This window comes from Ranitomeya variabilis, chromosome 6 (assembly GCF_051348905.1).
Source record: "Ranitomeya variabilis isolate aRanVar5 chromosome 6, aRanVar5.hap1, whole genome shotgun sequence".
NCBI classification, from domain to species: Eukaryota; Metazoa; Chordata; class Amphibia; order Anura; family Dendrobatidae; genus Ranitomeya; species Ranitomeya variabilis.
Genome location: NC_135237.1, coordinates 423,867,352 through 423,888,079, shown reverse-complemented (window position 1 = coordinate 423,888,079; position 20,728 = coordinate 423,867,352). Strand labels below are relative to the sequence as shown.

At 44.6% G+C, this 20,728-nt stretch overlaps 1 protein-coding gene across 4 annotated transcripts in view; it reads right to left on the bottom strand.

Moving 5' to 3' along the window:
* GREB1L (GREB1 like retinoic acid receptor coactivator) overlaps positions 1-17,237 on the bottom strand; it is a 221,346-nt gene extending 204,109 nt beyond the window's left edge. For 3 of the 4 annotated variants that reach the window (XM_077270331.1, XM_077270333.1, XM_077270334.1), the window contains exon 1: positions 17,062-17,200. The gene's annotated coding sequence lies outside the window, so the exon portion shown is untranslated. Of the gene's footprint in view, positions 1-17,061 lie in introns of all 4 variants that reach the window. The other variant, XM_077270332.1, reaches the window with a different exon arrangement.
* Between the last annotated feature and the right edge of the window lie 3,491 nt (positions 17,238-20,728).

Below are 20,728 nucleotides of genomic sequence, written 5' to 3'. Positions count from 1 at the left end.
CTCAGATACGATTTTTGAGGTGACCGACTCCCTTTAATATTCTTAATTTAACCACACTTACCATACTCGATCGCCTGCAAAAAAATTAAAAAATATTAACCAACCGTATACTCCCTTTCCGCAGTAGTCCAATTAATAACGAGTGTCCCACGACGATCTCCCCTATAGAACAGTGACATCGAGTGATGTCACTGCTCTATAGACCTTCAGTGACACACTGACAGGAGACAATGGCTCCTGCAGTGCATCACTGAAGAGGTTACCCGAGTTCAGGGTCTCACTTTATGCCAAGGCTGCGTGGGAATTTTCCCACACAGCAGTGCCACAAGTGAGAATAGGGACTATTTCTCAGCGGCAGAGGAATACATTGTGGAGAGATACTGTACCTTCCATCATTGTATTGCTGGAGCTCCTGGAGAGCGGTCGCATCAGCTGATGTGGCAGCTCTCCACGGGAGATCGTCGTGGGACACTCGTATTAATTGGATTTCTGCGGATCAGGGAGTATATTGTTTGATTATTTTAATTTTTTTTTTTTACAGGTGAGCAATGGCTTCGGGGATCAAGGTGCTGCATGTATGTGCTGCATATGTGTTTTTTTACATTCAACACATTAGCTGGATGATGGGACTACTACTGTCCCAGCATTGGCTAATGTGTCAATCACTATCACTGTAGCAAGCATAGCCCGATGGGACTTTTAGTCCCATCCGACGATGCCTGCACAAACACCAAAGATCCCCGCACACACCAGGACAGGGCCGCCCACACCCGCACAGCCCCGCAAATGACCCAGCAGACCCCCTGACAGCTCGCAGACCCCGCCCACACACACATACATACATGCACACAGTCAGCCCACACACTTCCCTCCTCCCGAACTGCAGCGTTTCTCGGACCCACATCCGCAGCAAAACTGCAGATCTTTTTTAAATCTGTGGATGTGCCTGACTCAATACAAGTCTATGGGTGCAGAAATGCTGCAGTTCCGCTCAAAAGTAGTGACATGCTGAGGGAAAAAAAAAGCTGCGTTTCGGTGTGGCTTTTTCTGCAGCATGTGCACATTAAGTCTGCAATTCTCATAGACTTACATTGGTTGTGCACTACACTGCGGATTTGATGCAATTCTGCACGGCAAAAAACGCTGCGGATCTGCAATCAAATCAGCAAAGTGTGCACACAGCCTTAATGTAATATAAACTCCACTTAATGTAATATATTTTGGAGTCTCTGATGCCGGAAATCACAAGTACAACAAGCAGTGTGCAGTAAGATATACAGAAGGGGACAGCCAGTGGCTGGAACATGCCAGAATTTTCTGGGGTACAATTTCTAACCCCCTACTGCAAGTTGGTAGCGGGTGTATGGAACGGGCCCATGGGGTGTGCTTACTCCATACCGGGCAGGTAATAACAGTCAGATGATCGCAGGTTAAAGTCCCCTAAGGAAACTAAAATCTAGTGAAAAGGCAAAAAATAAAAAAAAGCTGAAATTTCCCGCCTCATTAATAAAAATTATATATATATATATATATCATATCTCCCTCTCTTTCAAAATAAACATTTCCCCAATCAGCAAACACTGTAGATGAGACAAAATGTTTAAAAAAAAAAAAAAAAAAAAAAAATGGGCAAGACTGTTTTCCAGTAGCCGTAATGCTACACATTTTTCAAAATGCCCTATGTATGACAAAATGGTATAATTCAAAAAGTCTCCTTGCCCCACAAGTAAACCCTCACACACCTATCGACCAAAAAATTATTAAGTGGGACACTGTGCACACGTTGCAGAATTGCCACGGAAATTGCAACTCTCTGCCGCGGGTATAACGCATGCGGAATTTGCTTGCGTATTCCCGCTAAACACTAGCGTTTTGCAAGTGTTTCCCATTGAATAACATTGGTCTGTGTGTGATTACTTTTTTTTCTTCAACTGATAGCATGCTGACCGAAAATACAGTCATGTGCACTAGCCATAGTATTAAGTAGCAATCCTCACACAGAGCTGGCAGACCTGAAGAGTAGTCATGTGCTCCAGAGGAAGACAGACGCTAAACAGACAAAATTGAATGGCAAAACCACACGTATGTATAGAGGTATTTCCATCTCCAAGATCCTATCACAATATGTAGCAGGAATAGTAATAGCAATAACAAATACCTCCAATTACAAATGTAGCATAGTTCTTCTGATTGCTCTGTCACTTGCCCCACGTGCAGGGCATTGCAGTAGCTTCGGAATCCATGGTTATGACCACTCAGTGACAGATGTTAGTGGTTGCAACCATGGATACCCAAGCTTACTGCAATGTCCTGCACATGGGGGTAAGCAACATAGTAAATTAGAAGAATTTATACTACATGGTATTTGCTAATATTATACCCACTTCATATTGGCATATAATCTTGGAGATGGGAATATCCCTTTTAAGGATTAGGGTAACTAAATTACTAGGATACTCTTAAAGGGAATCTGTCACCTCATTTTGCCGCTATAAACTGCGGCCACCGCCATTTGGGGCTTATCTACAGCATTCGGAAATGTTGTAGATAAGCCCCCGATGTATCGTGAAAGAAAAGAAAAACTAGCTAGATTATACTCACCCAGGGGCGGTCCGGCCTGATGGGCGTCGCAGTCCGGATTCAGCTCCCCCATCTTCATACGATGTTGTCCTCTTCCTTGCTTCCTGTCGCGGCTCCTGCGCAGGCGTACTGATTTGCCCTGTTGAGGGCAGCATAAAGTACTGCTGTGCGCAGGTGCCGGGCCTCTCTGACCTTTCCCGATGCCTGCGCACTGCATTATGTCGATCCGCCCTCAACAGGGCAGAGAATTACACCTGCGAAGGAGCTGCGGAAGGAAGCAAAGAAGAGGACGACATCGTATGAAGATGGGAGGCGCCGGACCCGGACTGCAACGCCCATAGGACCGGACCGCTCCCCCCCCCAGGTGTGTATAATCTTACAGTGGCTTAGGCTTCTTTCACATTTCCGTCGTTACGGGACCATCACGAAGCTTTCACATTTCCGTCAGACTGCAGGGTGAGGAAAGATCGTGAGAGCGGTATTTCCTGCTGGCCATGCGTAGTCTGAAACACTGGATGCGGCATACAGAAAAACGTTCCCTTGAACGTCTTTCTGTGACGACGGTCCGCCAAAACCCGACGCAACCAGTGCACGACGGACGCAACGTGTGGCCATACAAGTCTATGGGAAAATGCAGGATCCTGCAATTTCAAAAATCGACGTATTGTGATGGTAGCAGAAAGACGGAAATGTGAAAGAAGCATCAGTGGTTAGCACTGCAGCCTTGCAGCGCTGGAGTCCTGGGTTCAAATCCCACCAAGGAAAACATCTGCAAGGAGTTTGAATGTTCTCTTCGTGTTTGCGTGGGTTTCCTCCGGGTACTCCCGTTTCCTCCCACACGCCACAGACATACTGATAGGGAATTTAGATTGTGAGCCCCATTGGGGACAGCAATGATAATGTCTGTAAAGCGCTGCGTAATATGTTAGCACTATATAAAAATAAAGATATTAAAAATTAAGATTATTATCTTGTTTTTCTTATCTTTCAGGTTACATCAGGGGCTTATCTACAGCATTACAGAATGCTGTAGATAAGCCCCTGATGGCGGTGGCCGAAGCTTATATACGAAAAGTGAGGTGATAAAGGGAATCTATCTGCTCAATTTTTGCAATAAGAGGTTTTACACAAAAATGTTGCAAGAGTGAAAACTGCCTAAGTAAGGCTACGTTCACATTTGCGGTCGGCGCCGCAGCGTCACCGCATGCGTCATGCGCCCCTAAATTTAACATGGGGGCGCATGGACATGCGTCGCACTTGCGTTTTGCGCCGCATGCGTCCCTGCGGTGCCCGCGTCCGGGCGCAGAGGACGCAGCAAGTAGCATTTTTGCTGCGTCCAAAATCAATGAAAAAAAGGACGCATGCGGCGCAAAACGCAGCGTTGTGCATGCGTTTTGCTGCGTTTTTGTTTGCGTTGTGGCGCCGACGCTGCGGCGCACAACGCAAATGTGAACGTAGCCTTAATGTGCACAGTTTCCGCTCCAAAAACTAAGCAAGAAGACTCAGTTTTAGAGGAGGATTTGGAAAGTTTTGATTTGGTTACCACTCCTAAGGCTATGTGCACACGCTGCGGATCCGAAGCAGATTGGCCGCTTCAGATTCGCAGCAGTTTTCCATGAGTTTACAGTACCATGTAAACCTATGGAAAACAAAATCCACAGTGCACATGCTGCGGAAAACGCGCAGAAACGCTGCTTTGTTTATTCTGCAACAATGTGAACTCTTTGTGCGGATTCCGCAGCGTTTTACACCTGCTCCATAATAGGAATCTGCAGTTGTAAAACCGCATGTACTAAATGACGGTTCATACACGATTCTTCAAAAAGACATTGCCAGGCATCATAGGTCATCAATTCCAAAGCCTTTTCCCCAATAGGTGGACCCTTCCTTGCATTCCGGAGGGGCACAACTAAACATAAAACTCTGGTTTGGAAACATTGCCATTGGAGTGGAATTACACTTTGCCAACAGTAATGAGTAAGACTTATTGTCCATTTCTCTTAAAGCAAACCTCAGTCTGAATATTCCGGTCATCCACCTATATGGGAAGCACACCAGCTTGTTCAAACCATTAGTACCAGCCATGCCCATTCTGGAACATCCCTGAAATCACTAACCATTTTAATGTGAATCATTTTCTCAAACAAGCGAGGAGAAATTTGTGGTGTTGGCCAAGTCTACTACTCCAGACAGATCATAACACAAGCTGCCATCTGCTCATACTTCCTCCAGAGTGCCAGCGATGACACTTTCCACTGCCAATCCTTGTTTCCCATCCATTGGTCTCTCCTGCAGCAAGAAGCACCATGGGGCCATTTAATGACGAAATGGATTTTATTATACACACATTTTATCTTTGAAATTGCATGTCATAAAATCTCCACGCTATAGAGGTCATCAGCCGGACACAGTTTCACCTTCACTGCTTCTTCTGGGGCATGACCTTTAGATGTCACTTTCACCCCCCCCCCTAAATATTTTGTTTGCTCCACAGTTCTAGCTAAATACATTCCTCTGGAAATATCTGGAGAGTGTCGCACGTTACCTAGAAGCCACTGCTGGGTCCCTATTTTTTCTGTTCAGCAGTGGAAAGTTAATTGGATCATACACTATATGGCAGATCTTTTCAGTTTGTCATTATTATTTGGTCACTATGTGATGGTAATATGTGGACTGGTCATGGTGTGGTGGTATTTGTCCCTTGTTAAGGTACCGTTACACTAAACGACTTACCAACGATCACGACCAGCGATACGACCTGGCCGTGATCGTTGGTAAGTCGTTGTGTGGTCGCTGGGGAGCTGTCACACAGACAGCTCTCTCCAGCGACCAACGATCAGGGGGAACGACTTCGGCATCGTTGAAACTGTCTTCAACGATGCCGAAGTCCCCCTGCAGCACCCGGGACACCAGGGTAAACATCGGGTTACTAAGTGCAGGGCCGCGCTTAGTAAGAGCTTCCCTGCACTGAATGTGTCAGTGCCGGCAGTAACAGGGGTGACGTCACCGCTGTGCTCTGCTTTACGGCCGGCGCTGACAGTCAGTGCAGGGAAGCTCTCGGCAGCAGCGCGTGCATTAGCAGCGCTCCTGCCGAAAGCAGTTTTAACCCTGTGGACGCCGGGGGACGTGACAGACATCAGAATGTGAGTATGTACTGTTTTTTTTTTTAACTTTTGCAATGGTAACCAGGGTAAATATCGGGTTACTAAGCGCGGCCCTGCGCTTAGTAACCCGATATTTACCCTGGTTACAAGTGAACACATCACTGGATCGGCGTCACACACGCCGATCCAGCGATGACAGCGGGTGATCAGCGACCAAAAAATGGTCCTGATCATTCCCCAACGACCAACGATCTCCCAGCAGGGGCCTGATCGTTGGTCGCTGTCACACATAACGAGATCGTTAGCGGGATCGTTGCTACGTCACCAAAAGCGTGACGTTGCAACGATATCGTTATGTCTGACTCAGCCTTAAGTGGTATTTGTCACTATGGTGGTAATATTTTGTCTGGTCAGTGTGTGGCGGTATTTGTTCCTTGTATGTGGTATTTGGTCACCATGTGGTGATAATGTGGTCCAGCCATTTTGTGACATTATTTGTTCCTTGAAAACATACTGAACCACAGCTACATGGACTGTGTTCAAAGAAGTGTCTCAAAAGACTTTATACCGTTAAAACTGAGTTTTTATTACAAATATTAAAAAAACATATACACAAACAAGAACCGTCAATAGGTACCTCAAAACAAACCAACAAAGTTGGATACAGTCAGCTAGAGCCAGACATATAATTTTCAGAGACAGGATTTGGAAGGAACATGCATGAAAATATAGAAATACATACATATTCAACTATGGTTTTCTAAATATACTACCAGGAATTGAAAGAAACGCATGTATTCTGCTGCAATCTTGAGAATACTAAACAAGAATTTTAGCAAAAACCTATACCATGAACATTCAAAATTTCATGCACTTTTTATTTAGTGTCACAATAAGGATACATGGATTTACTTTTAGTCCTGTGACTATTTTAGCAGGGGTCAGATGAGGCACATATAGCTAGCTGCAATCATGCAAATACTATAGCGAGGATTTGCGCACAGACATTACACCATGAATGGATAAACAATTCCCTGTGCTAGGTATCAGAATGCTACTACCGTGAACATACAATAAGTAATAAGAGCACCCCGTGCCTCATACATATTACCTGCTCTGTGTCTGTCACAAAATGTTCGGCCAAGTGGCCTGCTGATCCAACGAGCCCCGACGCGCGTTTTGCTTCTTCCTGGGGGTGTGTCAGTACGATGAGCCTCACGAATCTTATACAGTCGACTGGCCAATCCGGTTTTAAGAAGGAGTGGTCTAACCACATATGTCATGACAGACACGCCAAGTCACAGAACAAGCACAGTCAATTGGCCACTCCATGTTAAGAGGGAGGAACCAAACCATGTGTGTCATACACAGCCCGCCCAAGTGCCCCGTGCAGTACTAATATATATAAAAACTATAGTGCGGCAGTGTACCAACAGCAAATCAAAAAGAGGGAGAGATTCAGTGCACCAATAAATAAGTCTCCCCTATTAAATCTAAAATCCGTCAATATCAAAAAATGAGATCGCTGTATTCCTAAATGCACCCATCACAAAATGGGATGGAACACACTGCATACGTCACAGATTTGAACATCCAATAGGCTGGTAACATCGAACACAGAGCAACATAGAACACCGGGACATGAGAAAAACATACACACCCCCTATATTGCAGCTTATAATGGCTCGGGTGTATAATGCATAGTAATGCCACATATATCAAAATCCCCCAGCATACGGTGATTCCTATATGAATGTACTTGGCCTCGGTATAATAAAGATAGCCAAATAAAACTAACTCGGCATTCCATATATTAAGGTGAAGAACAGATGTGAAAATAAATAACCTCTTAATAAAAAGTGTCACTAAAGCAATAGAAATCTATAGAAATCTTCAGGATATTTTGGTACATAGCCACTATGATGACAGGAAAAAGGCAAATAAATGTGACTCAAGAACTGCAGGCTTTTTTCCCTGTGGCCGGCGTAAGGGTATGTGCACACATCAGGATTTCTTGCAGAAATTTCCTGAAGAAAACCGGAAATTTTCTGCAAGAAATCAGCATTTTATTTTTTTGCGTTTTTTTTAGCATTTTGCAAGCGAAATTAGCTTGCAGAATGCCAAAGTTTTCCAAGCGATCCGTAGCATCGCTTGGAAAACTGACTGACAGGTTGGTCACATTTGTCAAACATAGTGTTTGACAAGTGTGACCAACTTTTTACTATAGATGCTGCCTATGCAGACAGCCGATCTCCTCAGCGGCGTCCGTTCCTATAGATGATGTGTGTGTGCAGGACCTTCGATGACGTCGCGGTCACGTGAGCGGTCACATGACCGGTCTCGCGACCAATCACAAGACCGCGACGTCATCGCAGGTCCTTCACCACACACCAGCTATAGGAACCGAAGCGGCAGCATGCATCGCTGAGAATCTGGGGCCATCAGAGGGTGAGTATATCACTATTTTTTATTTTAATTCTTTTTTTTTTTTTTACCAATTATAATGGTGCTCAGTCCGTGGAGGAGAGTCTCCTCTCCTCCACCCTGGGTACCAACCGCACATAATCTGCTTACTTCCCGCATGGTGTGCACAGCCCCGTGCGGGAAGTAAGCAGATCAATGCATTCCTAGGTGTGCGGAACCCCGCAATTCCACAAATTTAATGAACATGTTGTTTTTTTTTCCGCGATGCGATTTTTTCGCGGGAAAAAATGCAACATTTGCACAAAAAATGCGGAATACCCTGAAAATAATGGGAGGCATATGTTAGCGTTTTTTTCGCGAAAAAAAACGCGAAAAATACTGAACGTGTGCACATGGCCTAAGGCCTGTTCAAATTGTATTAAGGCTAAAACCTTCTCCAATTTTGATGGCACAAAAAACTTTGAGATAAGAAAATTCATTACATGTACAACCAAAGGGGTCATTTACCATCTACTTTACCAAAAAATCCAAGGAGAGAATTTAAACCCAATTTTCTTTTTTTGTTTCAAGTAGACACACGAATATATAACCAAAACAAACTACTTGAAAATATAATCAATAACACAAAAGAGATTTATTTTTAATGATAAAAACATAATATTTTATTTAAATGTGAAGACACTAACAAACAATGACACAGACAGTCGGAGGAGGCACAGAGAAAAAAATATATATATAAAAATATATATATAAAATTCATGTATATAAAAGGACCGCAAATAATATATATATAAAAAGTATAGTAATATTATGTCCTCCCTGAGGAAGCGACGTGCCGCGAAACGCGCGTTGGAGTGCGGGGTCGAGGCACAGATATACCATGAGCACTGGTAAGGTCAGCCACCTATATAATGCACTTTAGCTTTGGACTTTATAGTGATTATTATATATAGGATCTATAGGTATTGTACCTTATGAAATTACTACTATTGCTATTAGCCCTATGCATGGTGCACAGTACACTTTATTATAATATCTTTTTCTAGTGGTTTATAATGCACTTTAGTTTTTGACCTTATAGAAACTATTATATATAGGAGCTATAGGTATTATACCTTATACAGCTATTACTATTGCTATCAGCTTTATGCACAGTGCACATTGCACTTTACTACACATATCTTTTTATTTAATAGTGGTTCTTTGCCGTGTTTCATGCATACTTGTTAAATAAATAAAAAAGAAAGGACATAATATTACTATACTTTTTATATATATTGTTATTTGCGGTCCTTTTATATACATGAATTTTATATATATATTTTTATATATATATTTTTTTCTCTGTGCCTCCTCCGACTGTCTGTGTCATTGTTTGTTAGTGTCTTCACATTTAAATAAAATATTATGTTTTTATCATTAAAAATAAATCTCTTTTGTGTTATTGATTATATTTTCAAGTAGTTTGTTTTGGTTATTCATTTACCATCTAACCTGACCTTGTGGTAAAATATACCGTATGTTGGCCTTACCACTAGAGAGCTAAAAGTTAGTGTTCGGGAACATCATTTGGACATTGTAAAGGCAAAAACCATAGAGGATGTTTCAGCACTGAAGACCATTCCCCGACACTTCAAGAAGTATCATGAATGCAATCCCTACTTCATGAAGGTCAAAGGCATTGATGTGGTTACATTGGGACCAAGAGGGGGTGATCTGGGCAATGCCCTTGCCCAGATCGAAAGCCAATGGATTTATAGGTTGGGTACTTTGACCCCTCAAGGCCTTAATGAGAATCTAGGTTTTGGTTCGTTTATGTGAAAATATGGAAACTTGGAATATCTCTCTCTGACATGTTTAGTGGCACCAATTTTAACTTTCATACGGTGGGCTCTTCCCATAGTTTGTTTTATAATGTTTGTTATATGTGCATTTTTTAAATTTGTGTTTGTCTACTTAGGTACTTATCTGGCCATTTATATGGATTCAACTGCTTCTGGGCAATATCTTCTAGCCTTTATCCAGTTGGTGAATGGGAATTTTGAGAGTGATGTCAACCGGACAACAAGAAATCAGAGATAGAACATTTGCTGTCATCTTTTTCCAGCGGGACATCAGGCGGATTCAAGCATCATACTGCGGAGACAACACCTGGGGTCTATGAAAAATGTTACTACATTTCTTCAGCATTTTTGCCGATTTAAGAGCTATTTTATATCAAGATTATTCTGGTTCTGTATTTTCAGCATGGTATCAAGAAAATTTATGTATTTTGTTTAGGAACTTTTTCCATGACTGACACTAAAATACCTGGGTTATATAACAGTGGCACTATGCACTTTATTGATGGATTCAAGCACTGCTTCACTTTGGAGGTTTGAGAAGAAATGGTTTGAGACCTTGAAATACAAAACCTTTGTGAGACTTAAATCATTTTTATACAACATGAAAGAAAGTTATAAATCTAATGGGTAAACACAGTGTCTTGAATTATGGGATACTATACTCAAGAGGCATGTTATTTGGGCTGCAGTCCTTTTAATATGCAAGTTGGTATGATATTGGAATGTCTTACCTCGGTATAATAATAATTTTTTATGATTAAATAACTACTTTCATATATAATATATATATATATATATATATATAATTTTTTTTTTCACTTTTCACCCATTTTCCAACTTTCACTTGTTCACCATCGGTGAGGTATGCAGCGGAGCATACTTTACCTATACATTGGGTGATATCCTGTGATGGATGATAGTGGTGCCTTTCTTGCCCCCTACCTGCAGGGGGGGGGGGGGGTTTGTCACCATTTTATTCCATCCGGGATTTATACACTGCTAATGACGTTAGGTTCATCTAGACGTTTACACATGTATTCGTCTTTCTTCACTATTAATATATATACATATGTATATATATGTGTGTATGTATATATTGTATATATTATTGTTCACATTGTTACTTTCACTACTTGAGAGCCTATGGCTATTCCATTATCCTATTTAAGTATTCACATGCATATTATTGCTTTAGTGACACTTTTTATTAAGAGGTTATTTATTTTCACATCTGTTCTTCACCTTAATATATGGAATGCCGAGTTAGTTTTATTTGGCTATCTTTATTATACCGAGGCCAAGTACATTCATATAGGAATCACCGTATGCTGGGGGATTTTGATATATGTGGCATTACTATGCATTATACACCTGAGCCATTATAAGCTGCAATATAGGGGGTGTGTATGTTTTTCTCATGTCCCGGTGTTCTATGTTGCTCTGTGTTCGAAGTTACCAGCCTATTGGATGTTCAAATCTGTGACGTATGCAGTGTGTTCCATCCCATTTTGTGATGGGTGCATTTAGGAATACAGTGATCTCATTTTTTGATATTGACGGATTTTAGATTTAATAGGGGAGACCTATTTATTGGTGCACTGAATCTCTCCCTCTTTTTGATTTGCTGTTGGTACACTGCCGCACTATAGTTTTTATATATATTAGTACTGCACGGGGCACTTGGGCGGGCTTAGTATGACATACATGGTTTGATTCCTCCGCTTTAAATTGGATTGGTCAATTGACTGTGCAATCCTTGTGATTGGGCGTGCATGTTCCATCCCATGTCTAGATCAGCGGATATAGAAATATAGCGATTCCATTCTATAGACACCATTGGACTTCAGATTAGATAGGGGAGACTTATTTATCGATGCACCGTATCTCCCCTCTCTGACTTATTGTTGATACATTGCCGCACTCCATTCTATATAGATATTAGTATTGCACGGGGCACTTGGGCGGGCTGTGTATGACACACATGGTTTGGTTCCTCCCTCTTAACATGGAGTGGCCAATTGACTGTGCTTGTTCTGTGACTTGGCGTGTCTGTCATGACATATGTGGTTAGACCACTCCTTCTTAAAACCGGATTGGCCAGTCGACTGTATAAGATTCGTGAGGCTCATCGTACTGACACACCCCCAGGAAGAAGCAAAACGCGCGTCCGGGCTCGTTGGATCAGCAGGCCACTTGGCCGAACATTTTGTGACAGACACAGAGCAGGTAATATGTATGAGGCACGGGGTGCTCTTATTACTTATTGTATGTTCACGGTAGTAGCATTCTGATACCTAGCACAGGGAATTGTTTATCCATTCATAGTGTAATGTCTGTGCGCAAATCCTCGCTATAGTATTTGCATGATTGCAGCTAGCTATATGTGCCTCATCTGACCCCTGCTAAAATAGTCACAGGACTAAAAGTAAATCCATGTATCCTTATTGTGACACTAAATAGGAAGTGCATGAAATTTTGAATGTTCATGGTATAGGTTTTTGCTAAAATTCTTGTTTAGTATTCTCAAGATTGCAGCAGAATACATGCGTTTCTTTCAATTCCTGGTAGTATATCTAGAAAACCATAGTTGAATATGTATGTATTTCTATATTTTCATGCATGTTCCTTCCAAATCCTGTCTCTGAAAATTATATGTCTGGCTCTAGCTGACTGTATCCAACTTTGTTGGTTTGTTTTGAGGTACCTATTGACGGTTCTTGTTTGTGTATATGTTTTTTTAATATTTGTAATAAAAACTCAGTTTTAACGGTATAAAAAGTCTTTTGAGACACTTCTTTGAACACAGTCCATGTAGCTGTGGTTCAGTATGTTTTCAATGTTATATGAAGTGTTGCCCACTCCCTAGGGGAATATGGGCTTGGCTATTGTGCTTACATTATTTGTTCCTTGTAGGTGGTATTATGGGTGATTTTTTATTTTTTTTTAAATGTATGTGACACATTCCTTTGAAAAAAAAAAAAATTTTTTATTCCAATCTTTATATAAATTATCAATTTTAAAAAAGAAAACCACCACCAAACAGTTGCACAAAAACAATTCACAAGACATAATAGCAGGGGACAGGACATTTGAGGGGGAAAGGGTACAAGAGGGAGATTATGGCGTGAGGGAAGTTCTGACCATGTAAGAAAATTTTAATACATTACAGCAGAGTAGGATACTGCCAAAAGATTCTACCTTGTCGTGGTGGGGGCTTAAAAAATCTTTTGGCCAAAACAAAAAACTGATGGCCAAGTATGTGATATGGTGTTCAATCGAAACAAGTATGATGAATGATTTCAGACGTTTTGAAATTTTATAACAAGACACTTTAAAAATATGAAAATTGGTGAGTAAAACAAAATCTCTTCTGTGGTGACACTGCCTCACAGTACTGGCACTCGGTAGGGAGTGTGGCTGGATTCCAACGTATATTTCTATCTGGACTAGAAAACGCTGCTTAGTCCATGAACTTGAGCACATTTCTTTCATAGACTGACTGATAGCCTGACCAGTTATTTACTTTGCTGCACACAATGCCATTTACGGACCGCAATTCCTCGTCTATTCCTTACATTCATGCATTCGTGCTACAATCTGAACCATCATTTCATTCAAGATACGGGTCAATCTTAGGCCTTTAGGGTACCGTCACACATTGAAATTTCCATCGCTACGACGTTACGATTCGTGACGTTCTAGCGATATCGTTACGATATCGCTGTGTCTGACACGCTACTGCGATCAGACACCCTGCTGAGAATCGTACGTCGTAGCAGATCGTTTGGAACTTTCTTTCGTCGCTTGATCACCCGCTGACATCGCTGGATCGTTGTGTGTGACAGCGATCCAGCGATGTCTTCGCTTGTAACCAGGGTAAACATCGGGTAACTAAGCGCAGGGCCGCGCTTAGTAACCCGATGTTTACCCTGGTTACAAGCGTAAACGTAAAAAAACAAACCGTACATACTCACCCGTCGGTGTCCTTCAGGTCCCTTGCCGTCTGCTTCCTGCTCTGAGTGCCGGCCGGAAAGTGAGAGCAGAGCGCAGCGGTGCTGCGCTCTGCTCTCACTGTACGGCTGCACTCAGAGCAGGAAGCAGACGGCAAGGGACCTGAAGGACACCGACGGGTGAGTATGTACTGTTTTTTTTTTTTTACGTTTACGCTGGTAACCAGGGTAAACATCGGGTTACTAAGTGCGGCCCTGCGCTTAGTTACCCGATGTTTACCCTGGTTACCCGGGGACTTCGGCATCGCTCCAGCGCCGTGATTGCAACGTGTGACCGCAGTCTACGACGCTGGAGCGATGATCATACGACGCTGCGACGTCACGAATCGTGCCGTCGCAGCGATGAAAATTTCAATGTGTGACGGTACCCTTAGTCTTAAGGCGTCAGCTCACATTGTTCAAACAAATAAAATACATTGTTAATTCAATGAGACCCTCAATTGGAACATTTCTAAACATCAACTGCAAACCTACAAAGCTAGTCGCCATCAGGACATGTCTAACTGCTCTGATAGCTTCCTAGCATTAGTCCAGCCCTGACCCCAAACATGGAAAACATCAGTCTCCTAATTCATTGGCAAAATCACACTTCTTTTGTAATTGTGGCATTACTCAGCGTTCAGCAACTTTTCTCTAGTACTTTACGGGTCAGGAATGGACAAATTACTTGAGGAGCCAAGCAAAAGAGTCATCAATAGAAATAAATAGACAATGGCTGCCTGTGCCATGTATCTGGCTACTGGCAATTGTCACACTCTGCCATGGATGCAATCTTAGAAGCTGTGGGTAAGGCATGGCCTCTTCACATGGCACCACATCATACGGTTCGTTACCTGCTCGCATATTTTACCACACAGTTACATATGCCACAGTCACTCAAGTATTGGAGGAGGTTTTTTTTCACCTGAGTATTTGTAAGCCAAAACCAGGAGTGGAACAATCAGAGGAAAAGTATAAAAGAAGCATATGCACCACTTCATTTATCACCCACTCCTGGTTTTGGTTTACAAATACTCAGGTTTTTTTCTGACCAAATACTGAATGTGTGGACGTTGCCTTACATAGTCCATAATTAATATTACCTTTATACACCTTGGGGGTATACATATCCACAATGGCACCAAACTATTACATACTGCCCCTCCTCCATTATATACTGCTCCTATTCCATGCCCCATTATATACCACCGCTCCTCTGTACTCCCAATGACACCATTATATATCGCCCCTCCATAACACCAATGGCACCATACAGCATTATAAACAGCCTCTCCATCCCCCCCCCCAATGGCACCATACATCATTTTATACTGCCCTTCCATATGCCCCAATGGCACCATACACTTATATACCGCCCTTCCATCCCCCCAATGGCTCCATACACTACTATATACCACCCCTCCATCCCCCAATGGCTCCATACACTACTATATACCGCCCCTCCATCCCCCAATGGCTCCATACACTACTATATACCGCCCCTCCATCCCCCCAATGGCTCCATACACTACTATATACCGCCCTTCCATCCCCCAATGGCTCCATACACTACTATATACCGCCCCTCCATCCCCCAATGGCTCCATACACTACTATATACCGCCCCTCCATCCCCCCAATGGCTCCATACACTACTATATACCGCCCCTCCATCCCCCCAATGGCTCCATACACTACTATATCCCACCCCTCCATCCCCCCAATGGCTCCATACACTACTATATCCCGCCCCTCCATCCCCCCAATGGCTCCATACACTACTATATCCCGCCCCTCCATCCCCCCAATGCCTCCATACACTACTATATACCACCCCTCCAATTGCACCATACACTCCTATATACTGCCCCTCCATCCCCCCAATGGCTCCATACACTACTATATACCGCCCCTCCATCCTCCCAATGGCTCCATACACTACTATATACCACCCCTCCAATTGCACCATACACTCCTATATACTGCCCCTCCATCCCCCCAATGGCTCCATACACTACTATATCCCGCCCCTCCATCCCCCCAATGCCTCCATACACTACTATATACCATCCCCCCAATGGCTCCATACACTCCTATATACTGCCCCTCCATCCCCCCAATGGCTCCATACACTACTATATACCGCCCCTCCATCCTCCCAATGGCTCCATACACTACTATATACCGCCCCTCCATCCCCCAATGGCTCCATACACTACTATATACCGCCCCTCCATCCCCCCAATGGCTCCATACACTACTATATACAGCCCCTCCATCCCCCCAATGGCTCCATACACTACTATATCCCGCCCCTCCATCCCCCCAATGCCTCCATACACTACTATATACCACCCCTCCAATGGCTCCATACACTACTATATACCGCCCCTCCATCCCCCCAATGGCTCCATACACTACTATATACCGCCCCTCCATCCCCCCAATGGATCCATACACTACTATATACCGCCCCTCCATCCCCCCAATGGATCCATACACTACTATATACCGCCCCTCCATCCCCCCAATGGATCCATACACTACTATATACCGCCCCTCCATCCCCCCAATGGATCCATACACTACTATATACCGCCCCTCCATCCCCCCAATGGATCCATACACTACTATATACCGCCCCTCCATCCCCCCAATGGATCCATACACTACTATATACCGCCCCTCCATCCCCCAATGGCTCCATACACTACTATATACCACCCCTCCAATTGCACCATACACTCCTATATACCGCCCCTCCATCCTCCCAATGGCTCCATACACTACTATATACGACACCCTTCCAGCCCACCATACACTATTATATACCGCGCCCCTCGGCACCATATACTATTGTATACTGCCCTTCCATCCCCCCAGTGGCACCATACACCATTATATACCGCCCCTCCATTCCCCCCAGTGGCACCATGCACCATTATATACCGCCTTCATACCACCATACAATAAATACCCCCTCCATACAATAATAAATGCCCCCCTGCATACCCCCATACAATGATATATACCACACTATCCACCACACTTGTGGACGGTCGCACAGAACTCCGCCGCACACTGACCGCTCACCGCCGGGACTCGCCTCAGCATCTTTACCTCGGGGCGGCCGCAGGTGACCGCAGCTTGGGCTCCTCTTGCCCCAATACTCCCGATAGTCCGGTGCACCGTGTGGTACGGAGCACGGGTAAGCCTGCGCCGTCTGCTTGCTCCCCGGAGCGGGTGACCCTGCTGGGCAGGATGTGCTGCTGTCCCCGGCTGCGCTCTCACTGCACAGTGCACACACACTGCCTGCTGCTGCCGGCGCTGTCCAGGTGGGGGCGGGACTCTGGGGAGGAGGCAACTTACAGCATCTGTCCCAGGGAGCGCGGCTGTCACGGCCAGTGTAATCAATCAACATAAACATGGCTGCTTTCCTCTGCTGCTGCTGCTGCTGCTGCTGCTGCGAAATGTCACACACTCACCGGGCTGTGCGGGGCCACGTTGTGCTGCTGCTCCAGAACTTCACACGGGACAACTTTCCTCATGGAGCAGCGTCCGACCAGGGGATCACTGCTGCTGAATGATGGCGGGGGACGGCTCTGGCAGCGATTTGTCTCCCCTTCCAGCTCAATGATCAGACATGTTGAAATTCATCAGCCTGATCCTTCTTTTCTCTAACATTTAGGGCTTGTTCACACTATCCTTTTTTTGCTGCGGATTTTTCAGGTCCTGATTTGGAAAAACCGCAGTGCAAAACCGCGTTGGTTTTCCCTGCGCTTTTTTGTGCGGTTTCTTCTGCGGATTCCACTGCGGGTTTCCAACTGCACTTTCCTATTGGTGCAGGTGGAAAACCGTTGCGGAATCCGCAGACAGAATTGACATGCTACTTCTTTTTTTCCGCAGAAAATCCGCGCGGATTTTCAAGCGGAAAAAAAGCAAAGTGGGCACAGCGGATTTGGTTTTCCATAGGGTAACATTGTACTGTACCCTGCATGGAAAACGTCTGCGGATCCGCAGCTGCAAATCCGCTGCGGATCCGCAGCAAAAACCGCAGCGTGTGAACATAGCCTTACCATCAGGTGGGAAATACAAATACCCACACAGGCTCGGACTGGCCCTCAGGGTAACAGGGGAATCCTCCGGTGGGCCCCAGTGCACTGTGGGCCCCCAACCCCACTGTATGGGCAGTACTTGGCATAATTCTCTTGATTCACTCTGTACAGAAAAAAGCAGCCTCTGATCATTCATTAACCACGCTACCCAGTGTATTATTATATAGAGATATAGGTAAATTTGTGAATGAGGGTGGTGTAATATTTGTATACAGGTGAAAAGTGCCCCCCCCCCCCCAAAGTCAATGTTACTGGTGGGCCCTTAGCACCCCACTCCGACACCTTACCCACATGCAGATTAACTGGTCCCCCATTAAATGGGTTGTCCGCTCCTAGATAATCCCTGATTTATCAATTCAAGACCCTATAGAAAATAAAAACAAACTTTCCTCACCTCCCCCAGCAGCGCCGTTCCTGCATGGTTGGGGCTACTATTCAATGTTATAGTTCTGGGTCACATGACCAAAGCAGCCGATCAACCGGAAGTGATTGACTGCAGCTCATCAATATTCCACTGTCCGAAAAGTAAAGGCTTCAGTGTGCAGATAGGGAGAGACCTGTCAAACAACTGGAGCAGCACAGGGAGAAGCCCGCCGGGGGTGCACCGGACTAGTCAGGGGTCTCCATGTACTCCCCAGATTATAGTAGGATTTTCAAACCAAATTTTCTCTGAAACACAGAGTAGTAAAAAACAGTCAGTATCTGGTGTGCCCACCATTGGCCTCACGCAGTGCAGCACATCTCCTTCACATAGAGGTGATCAGATTGTGGGATATTGGCCCCCTCCCCAATGGCTGGGACGAAGTTGCTGGATATTGGCAGAAGCTTGACCACGCTGTCCTATACGCCGATCTAGAGTGTCCAGCATGCCCAATGGGTGACATGTCCGGTGAGTATGCTGCCACGCAAGAACTTCGCACCTCATTGTTCTGCCCTATACCTTGAAGATACCAATAGTGCCGAATGGACCCGGTAACTATAATCATGAGACCTAGCCAGTGTAGCTCATGTCGGCATGCTAGGAGCTGAAGTTTTACCTCAGAAGGCAGCACATGGTGTAGAGACCATTGCAGTAGCCCATACCTGTAGTATCTAGGATGGAAAATACAATAAAATACACTTTATTTTGTCCTTTGTGCAGTAATGCTTCTCTGTTATATAATGGATTTTCATCTGTATTGATAATTTAATGATCGTTCAGATCTGCTGTAAAGCGAGTGCCACAGCTCGGCCTACAGCACCTACATAATGATAGCAAAGAAAGGGCGCCACCTAGTGGTCAGATTACGCTGCTTATTTCATTCCACTATTTCCCCGACTGCTTATATAGTACATTATTAGTAGTAGTAGACATTTTTATAGCACCATTTATTCCATGGCGCTTTACATGTGAAAAGGGGCAAATATAGACAAGTACAATAAACATGAGCAAAAAACAAGGCACACAGGTACAGATTAGAAGGAGAGAGGACCCTGCTCGCGAGGGCTCACAGTCTGCAGGGGATGGGTGAGGATACACTAGGAGAGGGTAGAGCTGGTCATGCGGCGGTTCAGTAGGTTGAGGATCACTGCAGGTTGTAGGCTTGTCGGAAGAGGTGGGTCTTCAGGTTCTTTTTGAAGGTTTCTATGGTAGGTGAGAGTCTGATGTGTTGTGGTAGAGAGTTCCAGAGTATGGGGGAAGCACAGGAGAAGTCTTGGATGCGGTTGTAGGAAGAAGAGATAAGAGGGGAGTAGAGAAGGAGATTCCTTGAGAGGATCGGAGGTTACGTGTAGGTAAGCAGCGGGAGACGAGATCACAGATGTATGGAGGACACAGGTTGTGGATGGCTTTTTTATGTCATAGGCTGGAGTCACACTAGAGAGAAATACAGACGAGAGCTATGCGAGAAAAAAATCGCATATAACTCGGACCAATGTTAATCTATGGGACAGCTCCCATCATCCGTTGTTTTCTCGGCCGTATTATACGTGTGTACTAAATCGCAGCATGCTGCGATTGACACCGTATTACACCCAAAATACACCAATGCAAGTCTATGGGTGCAAGAAAAATCCTCACACCGCACGGACCATCAGTGTGACTTGTGAGAATTATGCATCGGTGTCCTATAGAAAAGCCGGCAATTCAGTGCGGTGTAATGTAAAATCACACTGTCCCACAAAAAAAAGCAGCATCATTCACCAGCAGTGACATCATCACCGGCTTTTTCCCACGGTCCAGAGGTCACCTCAGTTCAGGTCAGCCGTGATGATGTCACCTCTGGTGAATGATGCTGCGCTCTCTGCAGCTCGTTCATGTCACGGTTCTTAGAGTGGATCCACTGGATCGTGGGGCCGACCGATCCCGGGCGAGTAGACCAGATGAACCACCAGATGAAACCACCCCCTATACAGGGAGCATTAGGAGCAGGCCCGGGGGGAAGGTATACCACAATAGCTAGTACCAGGGACTGGCACGTAGGAGACAGAGAAACCAAGATGGCGCAGACTGTTCTCTGGGAAATGCACAGGAGTCCGGAAAGAAGCAGAGCGCGCATCGGGTAGTGTGCAGGAGACCAGGGCAGAGCAGAGTGCGCACCTGGTAGTGTGCAGGAGACCAGGGCAGAGCAGAGCACGCATCGGGTAGTGTGCAGGAGACCAGGGCAGAGCAGAGCACGCATCGGGTAGTGTGC